Source organism: Oncorhynchus keta, unplaced genomic scaffold (genome assembly GCF_023373465.1).
Source record: "Oncorhynchus keta strain PuntledgeMale-10-30-2019 unplaced genomic scaffold, Oket_V2 Un_contig_1636_pilon_pilon, whole genome shotgun sequence".
NCBI lineage: Eukaryota > Metazoa > Chordata > Actinopteri > Salmoniformes > Salmonidae > Oncorhynchus > Oncorhynchus keta.
In genome coordinates this window covers 102,501-126,440 of record NW_026279869.1, presented here as the reverse complement: position 1 = coordinate 126,440, position 23,940 = coordinate 102,501, and the positions used below count along the sequence as shown (strand labels likewise).

At 43.8% G+C, this 23,940-nt stretch overlaps 1 pseudogene; it reads left to right on the top strand.

Moving 5' to 3' along the window:
• Positions 1-23,940, top strand: part of LOC127919333 (glucagon receptor-like) — a 72,456-nt pseudogene that overhangs the window by 41,849 nt on the left and 6,667 nt on the right.

Here is a 23,940-nt window from a genome sequence, read left to right as displayed (position 1 = left end):
ACTATAGTACCCTACTATAAACTCTCTATGGGACTATAGTACCCTACTATAAACTCTCTATGGGACTATAGTACCCTACTATAAACTCTCTATGGGACTATAGTACCCTACTATAAACTCTCTATGGGACTATAGTACCCTACTATAAACTCTCTATGGGACTATAGTACCCTACTATAAACTCTCTATGGGACTATAGTACCCTACTATAAACTCTCTATGGGACTATAGTACCCTACTATAAACTCTCTATGGGACTATAGTACCCTACTATAAACTCTCTATGGGACTATAGTACCCTACTATAAACTCTCTATGGGACTATAGTACCCTACTATAAACTCTCTATGGGACTATAGTACCCTACTATAAACTCTCTACTGGGACTATAGTACCCCCTACTATAAACTCTCTATGGGACTATAGTACCCTACTATAAACTCTCTATGGGACTATAGTACCCTACTATAAACTCTCTATGGGACTATAGTACCCTACTATAAACTCTCTATGGGACTATAGTACCCTACTATAAACTCTCTATGGGACTATAGTACCCTACTATAAACTCTCTATGGGACTATAGTACCCTACTATAAACTCTCTATGGGACTATAGTACCCTACTATAAACTCTCTATGGGACTATAGTACCCTACTATAAACTCTCTATGGGACTATAGTACCCTACTATAAACTCTCTATGGGACTATAGTACCCTACTATAAACTCTCTATGGGACTATAGTACCCTACTATAAACTCTCTATGGGACTATAGTACCCTACTATAAACTCTCTATGGGACTATAGTACCCTACTATAAACTCTCTATGGGACTATAGTACCCTACTATAAACTCTCTATGGGACTATAGTACCCTACTATAAACTCTCTATGGGACTATAGTACCCTACTATAAACTCTCTATGGGACTATAGTACCCTACTATAAACTCTCTATGGGACTATAGTACCCTACTATAAACTCTCTATGGGACTATAGTACCCTACTATAAACTCTCTATGGGACTATAGTACCCTACTATAAACTCTCTATGGGACTATAGTACCCTACTATAAACTCTCTATGGGACTATAGTACCCTACTATAAACTCTCTATGGGACTATAGTACCCTACTATAAACTCTCTATGGGACTATAGTACCCTACTATAAACTCTCTATGGGACTATAGTACCCTACTATAAACTCTCTATGGGACTATAGTACCCTACTATAAACTCTCTATGGGACTATAGTACCCTACTATAAACTCTCTATGGGACTATAGTACCCTACTATAAACTCTCTATGGGACTATAGTACCCTACTATAAACTCTCTATGGGACTATAGTACCCTACTATAAACTCTCTATGGGACTATAGTACCCTACTATAAACTCTCTATGGGACTATAGTACCCTACTATAAACTCTCTATGGGACTATAGTACCCTACTATAAACTCTCTATGGGACTATAGTACCCTACTATAAACTCTCTACAGGACTATAGTACCCTACTATAAACTCTCTATGGGACTATAGTACCCTACTATAAACTCTCTATGGGACTATAGTACCCTACTATAAACTCTCTATGGGACTATAGTACCCTACTATAAACTCTCTATGGGTTACTGTACTATAGTACCCTACTATAAACTCTCTATGGGACTATAGTACCCTACTATAAACTCTCTATGGGACTATAGTACCCTACTATAAACTCTCTATGGGACTATAGTACCCTACTATAAACTCTCTATGGGACTATAGTACCCTACTATAAACTCTCTACGGGACTATAGTACCCTACTATAAACTCTCTATGGGACTATAGTACCCTACTATAAACTCTCTATGGGACTATAGTACCCTACTATAAACTCTCTATGGGACTATAGTACCCTACTATAAACTCTCTATGGGACTATAGTACCCTACTATAAACTCTCTATGGGACTATAGTACCCTACTATAAACTCTCTATGGGACTATAGTACCCTACTATAAACTCTCTATGGGACTATAGTACCCTACTATAAACTCTCTATGGGACTATAGTACCCTACTATAAACTCTCTATGGGACTATAGTACCCTACTATAAACTCTCTATGGGACTATAGTACCCTACTATAAACTCTCTATGGGACTATAGTACCCTACTATAAACTCTCTATGGGACTATAGTACCCTACTATAAACTCTCTATGGGACTATAGTACCCTACTATAAACTCTCTATGGGACTATAGTACCCTACTATAAACTCTCTATGGGACTATAGTACCCTACTATAAACTCTCTATGGGACTATAGTACCCTACTATAAACTCTCTATGGGACTATAGTACCCTACTATAAACTCTCTATGGGACTATAGTACCCTACTATAAACTCTCTATGGGACTATAGTACCCTACTATAAACTCTCTATGGGACTATAGTACCCTACTATAAACTCTCTATGGGACTATAGTACCCTACTATAAACTCTCTATGGGACTATAGTACCCTACTATAAACTCTATGGGACTATAGTACCCTACTATAAACTCTCTATGGGACTATAGTACCCTACTATAAACTCTCTATGGGACTATAGTACCCTACTATAAACTCTCTATGGGACTATAGTACCCTACTATAAACTCTCTATGGGACTATAGTACCCTACTATAAACTCTCTATGGGACTATAGTACCCTACTATAAACTCTCTATGGGACTATAGTACCCTACTATAAACTCTCTATGGGACTATAGTACCCTACTATAAACTCTCTATGGGACTATAGTACCCTACTATAAACTCTCTATGGGACTATAGTACCCTACTATAAACTCTCTATGGGACTATAGTACCCTACTATAAACTCTCTATGGGACTATAGTACCCTACTATAAACTCTCTATGGGACTATAGTACCCTACTATAAACTCTCTATGGGACTATAGTACCCTACTATAAACTCTCTATGGGACTATAGTACCCTACTATAAACTCTCTATGGGACTATAGTACCCTACTATAAACTCTCTATGGGACTATAGTACCCTACTATAAACTCTCTATGGGACTATAGTACCCTACTATAAACTCTCTATGGGACTATAGTACCCTACTATAAACTCTCTATGGGACTATAGTACCCTACTATAAACTCTCTATGGGACTATAGTACCCTACTATAAACTCTCTATGGGACTATAGTACCCTACTATAAACTCTCTATGGGACTATAGTACCCTACTATAAACTCTCTATGGGACTATAGTACCCTACTATAAACTCTCTATGGGACTATAGTACCCTACTATAAACTCTCTATGGGACTATAGTACCCTACTATAAACTCTCTATGGGACTATAAACTACCCTACTATAAACTCTCTATGGGACTATAGTACCCTACTATAAACTCTCTATGGGACTATAGTACCCTACTATAAACTCTCTATGGGACTATAGTACCCTACTATAAACTCTCTATGGGACTATAGTACCCTACTATAAACTCTCTATGGGACTATAGTACCCTACTATAAACTCTCTATGGGACTATAGTACCCTACTATAAACTCTCTATGGGACTATAGTACCCTACTATAAACTCTCTATGGGACTATAGTACCCTACTATAAACTCTCTATGGGACTATAGTACCCTACTATAAACTCTCTATGGGACTATAGTACCCTACTATAAACTCTCTATGGGACTATAGTACCCTACTATAAACTCTCTATGGGACTATAGTACCCTACTATAAACTCTCTATGGGACTATAGTACCCTACTATAAACTCTCTATGGGACTATAGTACCCTACTATAAACTCTCTATGGGACTATAGTACCCTACTATAAACTCTCTACGGGACTATAGTACCCTACTATAAACTCCCTATGGGACTATAGTACCCTACTATAAACTCTCTATGGGACTATAGTACCCTACTATAAACTCTCTATGGGACTATAGTACCCTACTATAAACTCTACGGGACTATAGTACCCTACTATAAACTCTCTATGGGACTATAGTACCCTACTATAAACTCTCTATGGGACTATAGTACCCTACTATAAACTCTCTATGGGACTATAGTACCCTACTATAAACTCTCTATGGGACTATAGTACCCTACTATAAACTCTCTATTGGACTATAGTACCCTACTATAAACTCTCTATGGGACTATAGTACCCTACTATAAACTCTCTATGGGACTATAGTACCCTACTATAAACTCTCTATAAACTCTGTAGGACTATAGTACCCTACTATAAACTCTCTATGGGACTATAGTACCCTACTATAAACTCTCTATGGGACTATAGTACCCTACTATAAACTCTCTATGGGACTATAAACTCTGGCTAGGTCTGACTATAGTACCCTACTATAAACTCTCTATGGGACTATAGTACCCTACTATAAACTCTCTATGGGACTATAGTACCCTACTATAAACTCTCTATGGGACTATAGTACCCTACTATAAACTCTCTATGGGACTATAGTACCCTACTATAAACTCTCTATGGGACTATAGTACCTACTATAAACTCTCTATGGGACTATAGTACCCTACTATAAACTCTCTATGGGACTATAGTACCCTACTATAAACTCTCTATGGGACTATAGTACCCTACTATAAACTCTCTATGGGACTATAGTACCCTACTATAAACTCTCTATAGTACCCTACTATAAACTCTCTATGGGACTATAGTACCCTACTATAAACTCTCTATGGGACTATAGTACCCTACTATAAACTCTCTTAGGGTTACTGTACTATAGTACCCTACTATAAACTCTCTATGGGACTATAGTACCCTACTATAAACTCTCTATGGGACTATAGTACCCTACTATAAACTCTCTATGGGACTATAGTACCCTACTATAAACTCTCTATGGGACTATAGTACCCTACTATAAACTCTCTATGGGACTATAGTACCCTACTATAAACTCTCTATGGGACTATAGTACCCTACTATAAACTCTCTTAGGGTTACTATACTGTAGTACCCTACTATAAACTCTCTACGGGACTATAGTACCCTGGCAGATCTGGAAGAGTCTGGCTGACTGGCAGATCTGGAAGAGTCTGGCTGACTGGCAGATCTGGAAGATCATGGCTGACTGGCGGATCCTGGCTGACTGGTGGATCCTGGCTGACTGGCGGATCTAGCTGCTCTGGCTGCTCCATGCAGACTGGCAGCTCTGGCTGCTCTATGCAGACTGGCAGCTCTGGCTGCTCCATGCAGACTGGCAGCTCTGGCTGCTCCATGCAGACTGGCAGCTCTGGCTGCTCTATGCAGACTGGCAGCTCTGGCTGCTCCATGCAGACTGGCAGCTCTGGCTGCTCTATGCAGACTGGCAGCTCTATGCAGACTGGCAGCTCTGGCTGCTCCATGCAAACTGGCAGCTCTGGCTGCTCCATGCAAACTGGCAGCTCTGGCTGCTCCATGCAAACTGACAGCTCAGGCTGCTCCATGCAGACTAGCAGCTCTGTGCAAACTGACAGCTCTGGCTGCTCCCTGCAGACTGACAGCTCTGGCTGCTCCATGTAGGCTGACAGCTCAGGCTGCTCCATGCAGGCTGGCAGCTCAGGCTGCCCTGAACAGGCAGGAGACTTCAGCAGAGCTGTAGAGGAGGAAGGCTCTGGCAGCGTTGAACATGCGGGAGACTCCGGCAGGCAAGGCGCACTGAAGGCCTGGTGCGTGGTGCTGGAACTGGTGGTACTGGACCGAGGACACGCACAGGAAGCCTGGTGCGGGGAGCTGCCACCGGAGGACTGGTGTGTGGAGGTGGCACTGGATAGACCGGACCGTGCAGGCGCACTGGAGCTCTTGAGCACAGAGCCTGCCCAACCTTGCCTGGCTCGATGCCCACTCTAGCCCGGCCAATACGAAGGGCTGGTATGAACCGCACCGGGCTATGCACCCGCACTGGAGACACCGTGCGCTCCATAGCATAACACGGTGCCTGCCCGGTCTCTCTAGCCCCCTGGTAATCACAGGAAGTTTGCGCAGGTCTCCTACCTGGCGTAGCCATACTCCCTGTGAGCCCCCCCCAATACATTTTTTGGGGCTGACTCTCATGCTTCCATCCGCGTCGCCGTGCTGCCTCTTCATACCAGCGCCTCTCCGCTTTCCCCGCCTCCAGTTCTTCTTTGGGGAGTCGATATTCACCAGGCTGTGCCCAGGGTCCCTTTCCATCCAATATCTCCTCCCAAGTCCAGAAGTCCTGTGATCGCTGCTCCTCACGATAAACAGGGGGAGTTGGCTCAGGTCTGAACCCTGACTCTGCCACACTCTCCCTGAGCCCCCCCCCAATACATTTTTGGGGCTGACTTTCGGGCTTCCTTGCCAACCGTGTTCCCTCGTAACGTTGGCTCCTCTCTCCGGCTGCCTCTGCTCTCCTAAGTGCCTCCACCTGTTCCCATGGGAGGCGATCTCTTCCGGCCAGTATCTCCTCCCAAGTGTAACAACCTTTACCATCCAACACGTCTTCCCATGTCCATTCCTCCTTTCGCTGCTCCTGCTGTCGCTGCCTGTTACCACGCTGCTTGGTCCGGGCGTGGTGGGTGATTCTGTAACGGCGTTCGTCTGTTGAAAGAGAGTCGGACCAAAATGCAGCGTGGTGGTTACTCATGTTCTTTAATGAAAATAGAACGATACATGAAATAACTAAATAAGCAAAACAACAAAGGGAACGTGAAAACCTATACAGCCTGTCTGGTGACAACAAACACAGAGACAGGAACAATCACCCACAAAACACACAGTGAAACCTAGGCTACCTAAATATGGTTCCCAATCAGAGACAACGAGAATCACCTGACTCTGATTGAGAACCGCCTCAGGCAGCCAAGCCTATGCTAGACACCCCTACTCAGCCGCAATCCCAATGCCTACTAAAACCCCAATACGAAACACAACAAAATAAACCCATGTCACACCCTGGCCTGACCAAATAAATAACGAAAACACAAAATACTAAGACCAAGGCGTGACAGGTGCTGTCTGTATGTTATCCTCAGTGCTGTGTCCCTCTGTTTGACAGGTGCTGTCTGTATGTTATCCTCAGTGCTGTCCCTCTGTTTGACAGGTGCTGTCTGTATGTTATCCTCAGTGCTGTCTCTCTGTTTGACAGGTGCTGTCTGTATGTTATCCTCAGTGCTGTGTCCTCTGTTTGACAGGTGCTGTCTGTATGTTATCCTCAGTGCTGTCTCTCTGTTTGACAGGTGCTGTCTGTATGTTATCCTCAGTGCTGTCTCTCTGTTTGACAGGTGCTGTCTGTATGTTATCCTCAGTGCTGTCTGTCTGTATGTTATCCTCTCTGTTTGACAGGTGCTGTCTGTATGTTATCCTCAGTGCTGTGTCCCTCTGTTTGACAGGTGCTGTCTGTATGTTATCCTCAGTGCTGTCCCTCTGTTTGACAGGTGCTGTCTGTATGTTATCCTCAGTGCTGTGTCCCTCTGTTTGACAGGTGCTGTCTGTATGTTATCCTCAGTGCTGTCCCTCTGTTTGACAGGTGCTGTCTGTATGTTATCCTCAGTGCTGTCCCTCTGTTTGACAGGTGCTGTCTGTATGTTATCCTCAGTGCTGTCCCTCTGTTTGACAGGTGCTGTCTGTATGTTATCCTCAGTGCTGTGGTCCTCTGTTTGACAGGTGCTGTCTGTATGTTATCCTCAGTGCTGTCCCTCTGTTTGACAGGTGCTGTCTGTATGTTATCCTCAGTGCTGTGTCCCTCTGTTTGACAGGTGCTGTCTGTATGTTATCCTCAGTGCTGTCTCTCTGTTTGACAGGTGCTGTCTGTATGTTATCCTCAGTGCTGTGGTCCTCTGTTTGACAGGTGCTGTCTGTATGTTATCCTCAGTGCTGTGTCTCTCTGTTTGACAGGTGCTGTCTGTATGTTATCCTCAGTGCTGTCTCTCTGTTTGACAGGTGCTGTCTGTATGTTATCCTCAGTGCTGTCCCTCTGTTTGACAGGTGCTGTCTGTATGTTATCCTCAGTGCTGTCTCTCTGTTTGACAGGTGCTGTCTGTATGTTATCCTCAGTGCTGTCCCTCTGTTTGACAGGTGCTGTCTGTATGTTATCCTCAGTGCTGTCCTCTGTTTGACAGGTGCTGTCTGTATGTTATCCTCAGTGCTGTGTCTCTCTGTTTGACAGGTGCTGTCTGTATGTTATCCTCAGTGCTGTCCCTCTGTTTGACAGGTGCTGTCTGTATGTTATCCTCAGTGCTGTGGTCCTCTGTTTGACAGGTGCTGTCTGTATGTTATCCTCAGTGCTGTGGTCCTCTGTTTGACAGGTGCTGTCTGTATGTTATCCTCAGTGCTGTTCCTCTGTTTGGCAGGTGCTGTCTGTATGTTATCCTCAGTGCTGTCGCTCTGTTTGACAGGTGCTGTCTGTATGTTATCCTCAGTGCTGTGTCCCTCTGTTTGACAGGTGCTGTCTGTATGTTATCCTCAGTGCTGTGTCTCTCTGTTTGACAGGTGCTGTCTGTATGTTATCCTCAGTGCTGTCCCTCTGTTTGACAGGTGCTGTCTGTATGTTATCCTCAGTGCTGTCCCTCTGTTTGACAGGTGCTGTCTGTATGTTATCCTCAGTGCTGTCCCTCTGTTTGACAGGTGCTGTCTGTATGTTATCCTCAGTGCTGTCCCTCTGTTTGACAGGTGCTGTCTGTATGTTATCCTCAGTGCTGTCCCTCTGTTTGACAGGTGCTGTCTGTATGTTATCCTCAGTGCTGTCCCTCTGTTTGACAGGTGCTGTCTGTATGTTATGTCCTCAGTGACAGGTGTCCCTGTCCCTGTTTGACAGGTGCTGTCTGTATGTTATCCTCAGTGCTGTGTCTCTGTTTGACAGGTGCTGTCTGTATGTTATCCTCAGTGCTGTCTCTCTGTTTGACAGGTGCTGTCTGTATGTTATCCTCAGTGCTGTGTCTCTCTGTTTGACAGGTGCTGTCTGTATGTTATCCTCAGTGCTGTCTCTCTGTTTGACAGGTGCTGTCTGTATGTTATCCTCAGTGCTGTGGTCTCTCTGTTTGACAGGTGCTGGGAGCAGAATATCAACATGCAGTACTGGTGGATCATACGGTCACCTATACTGTTAGCAGTTGTGGTAAGTACTCTTTTGGTTGGTGTCTTTCAAAGGCCTTCTCCAACTTGATCTGTCTCTCTCTCTCTTTTTCTCTCTCTCGCTCTCTCTCTACATCTCTCTCTTTCTCTCTCCATCTCCTTCTCGCTCTCTACCTCTCCCTCTCATTCCAGTCATGTATCTATAGTCCCAGTCAGTTTAGACAGTATAGACACACCTACTCATTCCAGTCATGTATCTATAGTCCCAGTTTAGACAGTATAGACACACCTACTCATTCCAGTCATGTATCTATAGTCCCAGTCAGTATAGACAGTATAGACACACCTACTCATTCCAGGCTTTGTCTTTATTTGTACTATTTTCTACACTATCACTGACAGTGTTGAAGGGTATCTCCTATCACTGACCTTAAACATGAAGACAGTGTTGAAGGGTATCTCCTACCACTGACCTTAAACATGTAGACAGTGTTGAAGGGTATCTCCTATCACTGACCTTAAACATGAAGACAGTGTTGAAGGGTATCTCCTACCACTGACCCTGACCTTAAACATGAAGACAGTGTGGAAGGGTATCTCCTATCACTGACCTTAAACATGTAGACAGTGTTGAAGGGTATCTCCTACCACTGACCTTAAACATGTAGACAGTGTTGAAGGGTATCTCCTACCACTGACCTTAAACATGTAGACAGTGTTGAAGGGTATCTCCTACCACTGACCTTAAACATGAAGACAGTGTTGAAGGGTATCTCCTACCACTGACCTTAAACATGTAGACAGTGTTGAAGGGTATCTCCTATCACTGACCTTAAACATGAAGACAGTGTTGAAGGGTATCTCCTATCACTGACCTTAAACATGTAGACAGTGTTGAAGGGTATCTCCTACCACTGACCTTAAACATGTAGACAGTGTTGAAGGGTATCTCCTACCACTGACCCTGACCTTAAACATGTAGACAGTGTTGAAGGGTATCTCCTATCACTGACCTTAAACATGTAGACAGTGTTGAAGGGTATCTCCTACCACTGACCTTAAACATGTAGACAGTGTTGAAGGGTATCTCCTATCACTGACCTTAAACATGTAGACAGTGTTGAAGGGTATCTCCTACCACTGACCTTAAACATGTAGACAGTGTTGAAGGGTATCTCCTACCACTGACCTTAAACATGAAGACAGTGTTGAAGGGTATCTCCTATCACTGACCTTAAACATGTAGACAGTGTTGAAGGGTATCTCCTATCACTGACCTTAAACATGTAGACAGTGTTGAAGGGTATCTCCTATCACTGACCTTAAACATGAAGACAGTGTTGAAGGGTATCTCCTATCACTGACCTTAAACATGTAGACAGTGTTGAAGGGTATCTCCTACCACTGACCTTAAACATGTAGACAGTGTTGAAGGGTATCTCCTACCACTGACCATGAGACAGTGTTGAAACATGTGTAGACAGTGTTGAAGGGTATCTCCTACCACTGACCTTAAACATGTAGACAGTGTTGAAGGGTATCTCCTACCACTGACCTTAAACATGTAGACAGTGTTGAAGGGTATCTCCTACCACTGACCTTAAACATGTAGACAGTGTTGAAGGGTATCTCCTACCACTGACCTTAAACATGTAGACAGTGTTGAAGGGTATCTCCTATCACTGACCTTAAACATGTAGACAGTGTTGAAGGGTATCTCCTACCACTGACCTTAAACATGTAGACAGTGTTGAAGGGTATCTCCTACCACTGACCCTGACCTTAAACATGTAGACAGTGTTGAAGGGTATCTCCTACCACTGACCTTAAACATGTAGACAGTGTTGAAGGGTATCTCCTACCACTGACCTTAAACATGTAGACAGTGTTGAAGGGTATCTCCTATCACTGACCTTAAACATGTAGACAGTGTTGAAGGGTATCTCCTACCACTGACCTTAAACATGTAGACAGTGTTGAAGGGTATCTCCTACCACTGACCTTAAACATGTAGACAGTGTTGAAGGGTATCTCCTACCACTGACCTTAAACATGAAGACAGTGTTGAAGGGTATCTCCTATCACTGACCTTAAACATGAAGACAGTGTTGAAGGGTATCTCCTACCACTGACCTTAAACATGTAGACAGTGTTGAAGGGTATCTCCTACCACTGACCTTAAACATGTAGACAGTGTTGAAGGGTATCTCCTATCACTGACCTTAAACATGTAGACAGTGTTGAAGGGTATCTCCTACCACTGACCTTAAACATCAAGACAGTGTGGAAGTCATGTCGGCATTCCTTCTCTGGTTCGATGTCCCGATGTTATGGTTTGATGTCCTGACCCCACTTTCCTACCCCCTAACCACTCCAATGTGACCCTGGAGTTATTAATAGCCTCCTCCTGGAAGGGCTGACTGTATATAAGAGGGAGATTCGTCACGGCAGTTGTCATATCAGACAGACTCTCCAAGTCAACATACCACCTTTCTAGTAGATCAGAATTCAACAGTCTATCTTTCTTCCATATCCGTTTGGGTGTTTTGATGAGTTCCTGACCCAGTTGGACCCCCTGCTGCCCCGCCATGACCGCGGTGTTAATGAAAGGTCAGAACATGGGTTTATAGAAGAGGGAGATTCGTCACGGCAACCGTCACATCAGTGCTGAAACCCAAAGAGCACTACATCCAGTTCACTGTGTAGGGAACAGTGTGTCATTGGGAACACCGCCTGCGTGCGCCCTGAGTAGTTCACTGTGTAGGGAACAGTGTGTCATTGGGAACACCGCCTGCTTGCACCCTGAGTAGTTCACTGTGTAGGGAACAGTGTGTCATTGGGAACACCGCCTGCTGTGCACCCTGAGTAGTTCACTGTGTAGGGAACAGTGTGTCATTGGGAACACCGCCTGCTTGCGCCCTGAGTAGTTCACTGTGTAGGGAACAGTGTGTCATTGGGAACACCGCCTGCGTGCGCCCTGAGTAGTTCACTGTGTAGGGAACAGTGTGTCATTGGGAACACCGCCTGCTTGCGCCCTGAGTAGTTCACTGTGTAGGGAACAGTGTGTCATTGGGAACACCGCCTGCGTGCGCCCTGAGTAGTTCACTGTGTAGGGAACGGTGTGTCATTTGGAACACCGCCTGTGTGCGCCCTAAGTAGTTCACTCTGTAGGGAACAGTGTGTCATTGGGAACACCGCCCGCGTGCGCCCCGAGTAGTTCACTGTGTAGGGAACAGTGTGTCATTGGGAACACCGCCCGCGTGCGCCCCGAGTGGTGCAGCGGTCTAAGGCACTGTGTGTACCCCGAGTGGTGCAGCGGTCTAAGGCACTGTGTGTCCCCGAGTGGTGCAGCGGTCTAAGGCACTGTGTGTACCCTGAGTGGTGCAGCGGTCTAAGGCACTGTGTGTACCCTGAGTGGTGCAGCGGTCTAAGGCACTGTGTGTACCCCGAGTGGTGCAGCGGTCTAAGGCACTGTGTGTACCCCGAGTGGTGCAGCGGTCTAAGGCACTGTGTGTACCCCGAGTGGTGCAGCGGTCTAAGGCACCGTGTGTACCCCGAGTGGTGCAGCGGTCTAAGGCACTGTGTGTACCCCGAGTGGTGCAGCGGTCTAAGGCACTGTGTGTACCCCGAGTGGTGCAGCGGTCTAAGGCACTGTGTGTACCCCGAGTGGTGCAGCGGTCTAAGGCACTGTGTGTACCCCGAGTGGCGCAGCGGTCTAAGGCACTGGATCTCAGTGCTAGCGGTGTCACTACAGACCCTGGTTCGATTCCAGGATGTAGGGTGACTGGGAGTCCCATAGGGCGGTGCACAATTGGCCCGCAGTCGTCCGGGTTTGGCCTGAACAGGCCGTCATTGTAAATAAGAATTTGTTCTTAACTGACCTGCCTTGTTAAATAAAGGTTCCATAAAACACCACAAACCACTCGAGTCGAGTTGAGTCGACATACTTTCCTAACATCAATCCTCTTCCTAAGTGGCTCTAGTTCCTGTACCTTACAGGAATTCCTGTGTTTGAGTTTTCACAGAGACAGAGGTGGTGAGGTCACTTCCTGCTTTGCTGTTTTACGTAGCCCGTGATAACACAACGCCACTCCCTCACCTCTTTATCCCGTGTTTATCCCGTGTTTATCCCGTGTTTATCCCGTGTTTATCCCGTGTTTATCCCGGTCTGTTTGGTTTAGGACACTCGCTTGAGTCAACGTCAGAGGACATAGTTGTATCTGTTCACGTAGCCCTCAACATGCTAGCCTGTCGTGTCAACTCCTATTTAAACATGCTAGCCTGTCGTGTCAACTCCTATTTAAACATGCTAGCCTGTCGTGTCAACTCCTATTTAAATATGCTAGCCTGTCGTGTCAACTCCTATTTAAACATGTTAGCCTGTCGTGTCAACTCCTATTTAAATATGCTAGCCTGTCGTGTCAACTCCTATTTAAACATGCTAGCCTGTCGTGTCAACTCCTATTTAAACATGCTAGCCTGTCGTGTCAACTCCTATTTAAACATGCTAGCCTGTCGTGTCAACTCTCCTGTTAGTCAACTCCTATTTAAACATGCTAGCCTGTCGTGTCAACTCCTATTTAAACATGCTAGCCTGTCGTGTCAACTCCTATTTAAACATGCTAGCCTGTCGTGTCAACTCCTATTTAAACATGCTAGCCTGTCGTGTCAACTCCTATTTAAACATGCTAGCCTGTCTTGTCAACTCCTATTTAAACATGCTAGCCTGTCGTGTCAACTCCTATTTAAACATGCTAGCCTGTCGTGTCAACTCCTATTTAAACATGCTCCTATTTAAACATGCTAGCTGTCGTGTCAACTCCTATTTAAACATGCTAGCCTGTCGTGTCAACTCCTATTTAAACATGCTAGCCTGTCGTGTCAACTCCTATTTAAACATGCTAGCCTGTCCTGTGTCAACTCCTATTTAAACATGCTAGCCTGTCGTGTCAACTCCTATTTAAACATGCTAGCCTGTCGTGTCAACTCCTATTTAAACATGCTAGCCTGTCGTGTCAACTCCTATTTAAACATGCTAGCCTGTCGTGTCAACTCCTATTTAAACATGCTAGCCTGTCGTGTCAACTCCTATTTAAACATGCTAGCCTGTCGTGTCAACTCCTATTTAAACATGCTAGCCTGTCGTGTCAACTCCTATTTAAACATGTCGTGTCAACTATTTAAACATGCTAGCTGTCGTGTCAACTCCTATTTAAACATGCTAGCCTGTCGTGTCAACTCCTATTTAAACATGCTAGCCTGTCGTGTCAACTCCTATTTAAACATGCTAGCCTGTCGTGTCAACTCCTATTTAAACATGCTAGCCTGTCGTGTCAACTCCTATTTAAACATGCTAGCCTGTCGTGTCAACTCCTATTTAAACATGCTGTCGCCTGTTTAAACATGCTGTGTCAACTGTCAACTCCTATTTAAACATGCTAGCCTGTCGTGTCAACTCCTATTTAAACATGCTAGCCTGTCGTGTCAACTCCTATTTAAACATGCTAGCCTGTCGTGTCAACTCCTATTTAAACATGCTAGCCTGTCGTGTCAACTCCTATTTAAACATGCTAGCCTGTCGTGTCAACTCCTATTTAAACATGCTAGCCTGTCGTGTCAACTCCTATTTAAACATGTTAGCCTGTCGTGTCAACTCCTATTTAAACATGCTAGCCTGTCGTGTCAACTCCTATTTAAACATGCTAGCCTGTCGTGTCAACTCCTATTTAAACATGCTAGCCTGTCGTGTCAACTCCTATTTAAACATGCTAGCCTGTCGTGTCAACTCCTATTTAAACATGCTAGCCTGTCGTGTCAACTCCTATTTAAATATGCTAGCCTGTCGTGTCAACTCCTATTTAAACATGCTAGCCTGTCGTGTCAACTCCTATTTAAACATGCTAGCCTGTCGTGTCAACTCCTATTTAAACATGCTAGCCTGTCGTGTCAACTCCTATTTAAACATGCTAGCCTGTCGTGTCAACTCCTATTTAAACATGCTAGCCTGTCGTGTCAACTCCTATTTAAACATGCTAGCCTGTCGTGTCAACTCCTATTTAAACATGCTAGCCTGTCGTGTCAACTCCTATTTAAACATGCTAGCCTGTCGTGTCAACTCCTATTTAAACATGTTAGCCTGTCGTGTCAACTCCTATTTAAACATGTTAGCCTGTCGTGTCAACTCCTATTTAAACATGTTAGCCTGTCGTGTCAACTCCTATTTAAACATGCTAGCCTGTCGTGTCAACTCCTATTTAAACATGCTAGCCTGTCGTGTCAACTCCTATTTAAACATGTTAGCCTGTCGTGTCAACTCCTATTTAAACATGCTAGCCTGTCGTGTCAACTCCTATTTAAACATGCTAGCCTGTTTAAACATGTCAACTCCTATTTAAACATGTTAGCCTGTCGTGTCAACTCCTATTTAAACATGCTAGCCTGTCGTGTCAACTCCTATTTAAACATGCTAGCCTGTCGTGTCAACTCCTATTTAAACATGCTAGCCTGTCGTGTCAACTCCTATTTAAACATGCTAGCCTGTCGTGTCAACTCCTATTTAAACATGCTAGCCTGTCGTGTCAACTCCTATTTAAACATGCTAGCCTGTCGTGTCAACTCCTATTTAAACATGCTAGCCTGTCGTGTCAACTCCTATTTAAACATGCTAGCCTGTCGTGTCAACTCCTATTTAAACATGCTAGCCTGTCATGTCAACTCCTATTTAAACATGCTAGCCTGTCGTGTCAACTCCTATTTAAACATGCTAGCCTGTCGTGTCAACTCCTATTTAAACATGCTAACCTGACGGTCCTAGATCTGTTTGGACTGTCGTGTCAACTCCTATTTAAACATGTTAGCCTGTCGTGTCAACTCCTATTTAAACATGCTAGCCTGTCGTGTCAACTCCTATTTCAACATGCTAGCCTGTCGTGTCAACTCCTATTTAAACATGCTAGCCTGTCGTGTCAACTCCTATTTAAACATGCTAGCCTGTCGTGTCAAAACATGCTCCTATTTAAACATGCTAGCCTGTCGTGTCAACTCCTATTTAAACATGTTAGCCTGTCGTGTCAACTCCTATTTAAACATGTTAGCCTGTCGTGTCAACTCCTATTTAAACATGTTAGCCTGTCGTGTCAACTCCTATTTAAACATGCTAGCCTGTCGTGTCAACTCCTATTTAAACATGCTAGCCTGTCGTGTCAACTCCTATTTAAACATGCTAGCCTGTCGTGTCAACTCCTATTTAAACATGCTAGCCTGTCGTGTCAACTCCTATTTAAACATGCTAGCCTGTCGTGTCAACTCCTATTTAAACATGCTAGCCTGTCATGTCAACTCCTATTTAAACATGCTAGCCTGTCGTGTCAACTCCTATTTAAACATGCTAGCCTGTCGTGTCAACTCCTATTTAAACATGCTAGCCTGTCGTGTCAACTCCTATTTAAACATGCTAGCCTGTCGTGTCAACTCCTATTTAAACATGCTAGCCTGTCGTGTCAACTCCTATTTAAACATGCTAGCCTGTCGTGTCAACTCCTATTTAAACATGCTAGCCTGTCGTGTCAACTCCTATTTAAACATGCTAGCCTGTCGTGTCAACTCCTATTTAAACATGCTAGCTAGCCTGTCGTGTCAACTCCTATTTAAACATGCTAGCCTGTCGTGTCAACTCCTATTTAAACATGCTAGCCTGTCGTGTCAACTCCTATTTAAACATGCTAGCCTGTCGTGTCAACTCCTATTTAAACATGCTAGCCTGTCGTGTCAACTCCTATTTAAACATGCTAGCCTGTCGTGTCAACTCCTATTTAAACATGCTAGCCTGTCGTGTCAACTCCTATTTAAACATGCTAGCCTGTCGTGTCAACTCCTATTTAAACATGCTAGCCTGTCGTGTCAACTCCTATTTAAACATGCTAGCCTGACGTGTCAGATCTGTTTAAACTGTCGTGTCAACTCCTATTTAAACATGTTATCCTGTCGTGTCAACTCCTATTTAAACATGCTAGCCTGTCGTGTCAACTCCTATTTCAACATGCTAGCCTGTCGTGTCAACTCCTATTTAAACATGCTAGCCTGTCGTGTCAACTCCTATTTAAACATGCTAGCCTGTCGTGTCAACTCCTATTTAAACATGTTAACCTGAAACATGCGGTCCTAGATCGGTTTGGACTGTCGTGTCAACTCCTATTTAAACATGTTAGCCTGTCGGTCCTAGATAAACATTTGGACTGTCGTGTCAACTCCTATTTAAACATGCTAGCCTGTCGTGTCAACTCCTATTTAAACATGCTAACCTGTCGTGTCAACTCCTATTTAAACATGTTAACCTGACGGTCCTGTCGGTTTGGACTGTCATGTCACTCCTATTTAAACATGCTAGCCTGTCGTGTCAACTCCTATTTAAACATGCTAGCCTGTCGTGTCAACTCCTATTTAAACATGCTAGCCTGTCGTGTCAACTCCTATTTAAACATGCTAGCCTGTCGTGTCAACTCCTATTTAAACATGCTAGCCTGTCGTGTCAACTCCTATTTAAACATGCTAGCCTGTCGTGTCAACTCCTATTTAAACATGCTAGCCTGTCGTGTCAACTCCTATTTAAACATGCTAGCCTGTCGTGTCAACTCCTATTTAAACATGCTAGCCTGTCGTGTCAACTCCTATTTAAACATGCTAGCCTGTCGTGTCAACTCCTATTTAAACATGCTAGCCTGTCGTGTCAACTCCTATTTAAACATGCTAGCCTGTCGTGTCAACTCCTATTTAAACATGCTAGCCTGTCGTGTCAACTCCTATTTAAACATGCTAGCCTGTCGTGTCAACTCCTATTTAAACATGCTAGCCTGTCGTGTCAACTCCTATTTAAACATGCTAGCCTGTCGTGTCAACTCCTATTTAAACATGCTAGCCTGTCGTGTCAACTCCTATTTAAACATGCTAGCCTGTCGTGTCAACTCCTATTTAAACATGCTAGCCTGTCGTGTCAACTCCTATTTAAACATGCTAGCCTGTCGTGTCAACTCCTATTTAAACATGCTAGCCTGTCGTGTCAACTCCTATTTAAACATGCTAGCCTGTCGTGTCAACTCCTATTTAAACATGCTAGCCTGTCGTGTCAACTCCTATTTAAACATGCTAGCCTGTCGTGTCAACTCCTATTTAAACATGCTAGCCTGTCGTGTCAACTCCTATTTAAACATGCTAGCCTGTCGTGTCAACTCCTATTTAAACATGCTAGCCTGTCGTGTCAACTCCTATTTAAACATGCTAGCCTGTCGTGTCAACTCCTATTTAAACATGCTAGCCTGTCGTGTCAACTCCTATTTAAACATGCTAGCCTGTCGTGTCAACTCCTATTTAAACATGCTAGCCTGTCGTGTCAACTCCTATTTAAACATGCTAGCCTGTCGTGTCAACTCCTATTTAAACATGCTAGCCTGTCGTGTCAACTCCTATTTAAACATGCTAGCCTGTCGTGTCAACTCCTATTTAAACATGCTAGCCTGTCGTGTCAACTCCTATTTAAACATGCTAGCCTGTCGTGTCAACTCCTATTTAAACATGCTAGCCTGTCGTGTCAACTCCTATTTAAACATGCTAGCCTGTCGTGTCAACTCCTATTTAAACATGCTAGCCTGTCGTGTAAACTCCTATTTAAACATGTTAACCTGACGGTCCTAGATCGGTTTGGACTGTCGTGTCAACTCCTATTTAAACATGTTAGCCTGACGGTCCTAGATCGATTTGGACTGTCGTGTCAACTCCTATTTAAACATGCTAGCCTGTCGTGTCAACTCCTATTTAAACATGCTAACCTGTCGTGTCAACTCCTATTTAAACATGTTAGCCTGTCGGTCCTAGATCGATTTAACTGTCTGTGTCAACTCCTATTTAAATATGCTAGCCTGTCGTGTCAACTCCTATTTAAACATGCTAGCCTGTCGTGTCAACTCCTATTTAAACATGCTAGCCTGTCGTGTCAACTCCTATTTAAACATGCTAGCCTGTCGTGTCAACTCCTATTTAAACATGTTAGCCTGTCGTGTCAACTCCTATTTAAACATGCTGTCGTGCCTGTCGTGTGTCAACTCCTATTTAAACATGCTAGCCTGTCGTGTCAAAACATGCTAGCTCTCCTATTTAAACATGCTAGCCTGTCGTGTCAACTCCTATTTAAACATGCTAGCCTGTCGTGTCAACTCCTATTTAAACATGCTAGCCTGTCGTGTCAACTCCTATTTAAACATGCTAGCCTGTCGTGTCAACTCCTATTTAAACATGCTAGCCTGTCGTGTCAACTCCTATTTAAACATGCTAGCCTGTCGTGTCAACTCCTATTTAAACATGCTAGCCTGTCGTGTCAACTCCTATTTAAACATGCTAGCCTGTCGTGTCAACTCCTATTTAAACATGCTAGCCTGTCGTGTCAACTCCTATTTAAACATGTTAGCCTGTCGTGTCTCCTATTTAAACATGCTAGCCTGACGGTCCTAGATCTGTTAGGACTGTTGTGTCCTGTCGTGTCCTATTTAAACATGTTAGCCTGTCGTGTCAACTCCTATTTAAACATGCTAGCCTGTCGTGTCAACTCCTATTTAAACATGCTAGCCTGTCGTGTCAACTCCTATTTAAACATGCTAGCCTGTCGTGTCAACTCCTATTTAAACATGTTAACCTGACGGTCCTAGATCTGTTTGGACTGTCGTGTCAACTCCTATTTAAACATGTTAGCCTGTCGTGTCAACTCCTATTTAAACATGCTAGCCTGTCGTGTCAACTCCTATTTCAACATGCTAGCCTGTCGTGTCAACTCCTATTTAAACATGCTAGCCTGTCGTGTCAACTCCTATTTAAACATGCTAGCCTGTCGTGTCAACTCCTATTTAAACATGCTAGCCTGTCGTGTCAACTCCTATTTAAACATGCTAGCCTGTCGTGTCAACTCCTATTTAAACATGCTAGCCTGTCGTGTCAACTCCTATTTAAACATGCTAGCCTGTCGTGTCAACTCCTATTTAAACATGCTAGCCTGTCGTGTCAACTCCTATTTAAACATGCCTGTCGCCTGTCTGTTTAAACATGCTAGCTGTCAACTCCTATTTAAACATGCTAGCCTGTCGTGTCAACTCCTATTTAAACATGCTAGCCTGTCGTGTCAACTCCTATTTAAACATGCTAGCCTGTCGTGTCAACTCCTATTTAAACATGCTAGCCTGTCGTGTCAACTCCTATTTAAACATGCTAGCCTGTCGTGTCAACTCCTATTTAAACATGCTAGCCTGTCGTGTCAACTCCTATTTAAACATGCTAGCCTGTCGCCTCCTATTTAAACATGCTAGGACTGTCGTGTCAACTCCTATTTAAACATGCTAGCCTGTCGTGTCAACTCCTATTTAAACATGCTAGCCTGTCGTGTCAACTCCTATTTAAACATGTTAACCTGTCGGTCCTAACTCCTATTTGGACTGTGATGTCAACTCCTATTTAAACATGCTAGCCTGTCGTGTCAACTCCTATTTAAACATGCTAGCCTGTCGTGTCAACTCCTATTTAAACATGCTAGCCTGTCGTGTCAACTCCTATTTAAACATGCTAGCCTGTCGTGTCAACTCCTATTTAAACATGCTAGCCTGTCGTGTCAACTCCTATTTAAACATGCTGTCGCCTGTTTAAACATGCTAGCCTGTGTCAACTCCTATTTAAACATGCTAGCCTGTCGTGTCAACTCCTATTTAAACATGCTAGCCTGTCGTGTCAACTCCTATTTAAACATGCTAGCCTGTCGTGTCAACTCCTATTTAAACATGCTAGCCTGTCGTGTCAACTCCTATTTAAACATGCTAGCCTGTCGTGTCAACTCCTATTTAAACATGCTAGCCTGTCGTGTCAACTCCTATTTAAACATGCTAGCCTGTCGTGTCAACTCCTATTTAAACATGCTAGCCTGTCGTGTCAACTCCTATTTAAACATGCTAGCCTGTCGTGTCAACTCCTATTTAAACATGCTAGCCTGTCGTGTCAACTCCTATTTAAACATGCTAGCCTGTCGTGTCAACTCCTATTTAAACATGTTAACCTGACGGTCCTAGATCTGTTTAGACTGTCGTGTCAACTCCTATTTAAACATGTTAGCCTGTCGTGTCAACTCCTATTTAAACATGCTAGCCTGTCGTGTCAACTCCTATTTAAACATGCTAGCCTGTCGTGTCAACTCCTATTTAAACATGCTAGCCTGTCGTGTCAACTCCTATTTAAACATGTTAACCTGACGGTCCTAGATCTGTTTGGACTGTCGTGTCAACTCCTATTTAAACATGTTAGCCTGTCGTGTCAACTCCTATTTAAACATGCTAGCCTGTCGTGTCAACTCCTATTTCAACATGCTAGCCTGTCGTGTCAACTCCTATTTAAACATGCTAGCCTGTCGTGTCAACTCCTATTTAAACATGCTAGCCTGTCGTGTCAACTCCTATTTAAACATGCTAGCCTGTCGTGTCAACTCCTATTTAAACATGCTAGCCTGTCGTGTCAACTCCTATTTAAACATGCTAGCCTGTCGTGTCAACTCCTATTTAAACATGCTAGCCTGTCGTGTCAACTCCTATTTAAACATGCCTGTCGTGTCAGCCTGTTTAAACATGTCAACTCCTATTTAAACATGCTAGCCTGTCGTGTCAACTCCTATTTAAACATGCTAGACTGTCGTGTCAACTCCTATTTAAACATGCTAGCCTGTCGTGTAAACTCCTATTTAAACATGTTAACCTGACGGTCCTAGATCGGTTTGGACTGTCGTGTCAACTCCTATTTAAACATGTTAGCCTGACGGTCCTAGATCGATTTGGACTGTCGTGTCAACTCCTATTTAAACATGCTAGCCTGTCGTGTCAACTCCTATTTAAACATGCTAACCTGTCGTGTCAACTCCTATTTAAACGTGTTAACCTGACGGTCCTAGATCGGTTTGGACTGTCATGTCAACTCCTATTTAAACATGCTAGCCTGTCGTGTCAACTCCTATTTAAACATGCTAGCCTGTCGTGTCAACTCCTATTTAAACATGCTAGCCTGTCGTGTCAACTCCTATTTAAACATGCTAGCCTGTCGTGTCAACTCCTATTTAAACATGCTAGCCTGTCGTGTCAACTCCTATTTAAACATGCTAGCCTGTCGTGTCAACTCCTATTTAAACATGCTAGCCTGTCGTGTCAACTCCTATTTAAACATGCTAGCCTGTCGTGTCAACTCCTATTTAAACATGCTAGCCTGTCGTGTCAACTCCTATTTAAACATGCTAGCCTGTCGTGTCAAATCCTATTTAAACATGCTAGCCTGTCGTGTCAACTCCTATTTAAACATGCTAGCCTGTCGTGTCAACTCCTATTTAAACATGCTAGCCATGACTAGGAGCAGATGAGTTGACATTACTGCAGCACAACGTATCTGTAACCAAGGCTACGGTCTGAATTCAGTCCCATTAGCGGTAAATCAGTGTTATAGCACGTTTGACATTGAAAGCTAATTTCCTACTGAGCCGATATGTGCAGCGTTTACCGTTTACCGTGAATTCAGTCTCCGCAATCGTGGAAGCATTGCCTTTAAAAGGTGCATAGCCAACAATCGTGGAAGCATTGCCTTTAAAAGGTGCATAGCCAACAATCGTGGAAGCATTGCCTTTAAAAGGTGCATAGCCAACAATCGTGGAAGCATTGCCTTTAAAAGGTGCATAGCCCACAATCGTGGAAGCATTGCCTTTAAAAGGTGCATAGCCAACATTCGTGGAAGCATTGCCTTTAAAAGGTGCATAGCCCACAAAGCGCGGTCAGATTGATTCCCGTCCTAAGATTGTTTGGGATTTATTTTATTTGAACCTTTAATTAACAAGGCAAGTCAGTTAAGAACAAATTCTTATTTACAATGACGGCGTACCCCGGCCAAACCGTAACCCGTAACGACGATGCTGGGCCAATTGTGTGTCGCATTGATCTTACAGTATGTACACTCACAGAAAGAAGGCTTCCATAAGGGTTCTTTGGCTGTGCCCATAGGATAACCCTTTTTGGTTCCAGGTAGAACCCTTTTGGATTCCAGGTAGAACCCTTTTGGGTTCCATGTACAACCCTTTTATGTTAACCTTTAATTAACAAAAAATGGTTCAAGTCAGAACCCTTTTAAAGAACAAATTCTAAGAATGGAGCTGACGGAGGTCTTTGCAAACCCACCCTGTTCTGTTCTGCATGTTGACAAGTCCACTTGTTTCTGACTTCCTGTTCTTTGCAGATTATGTACTGACTTCATCCACATAATAAAGATCCTGGTGTTCAAACTGAGGGCTCACCAGATGAGATAACCCTTTGGTTCCAGGTGAGAACCTTTTTTCTTTCCAGGTAGAAAACCCTTTTCTGTTCCAGGTAATATCACCCATAATCTCAGGTCTTTTGGTTCCAGGTAGAACCCTTTTGGGTTCCATGTACAACCCTCTGTGTAACCTTCTTCTCATGGAACTCAAAGGGTTCTTCCTTCCCTTTCTGGTTCTTTCAAAGGTAAGAACCCTTTTAAAGTAAAACAAATTCTAAGAATCTCCCTCCCCTCTTTGCAAACCCACCACTGTTCTGTTCTGCCTGTTGACAAGTTTCTCCCACCCTCAGGTAGAACCCCTATTTCTCTCGTTCCTCACCTCTCTTTCATGCTCGCGGTCAACTCCTATTTAAACATGTCTCCCCTGTTTAAACATGTTCTACATGGAACTCAAAGAGTCTAACTCCGCTTCATCAATCTATCTATCTACCCTATCTATCTATCTAATCAATCTTCTAAGAATCTAGCTATCTA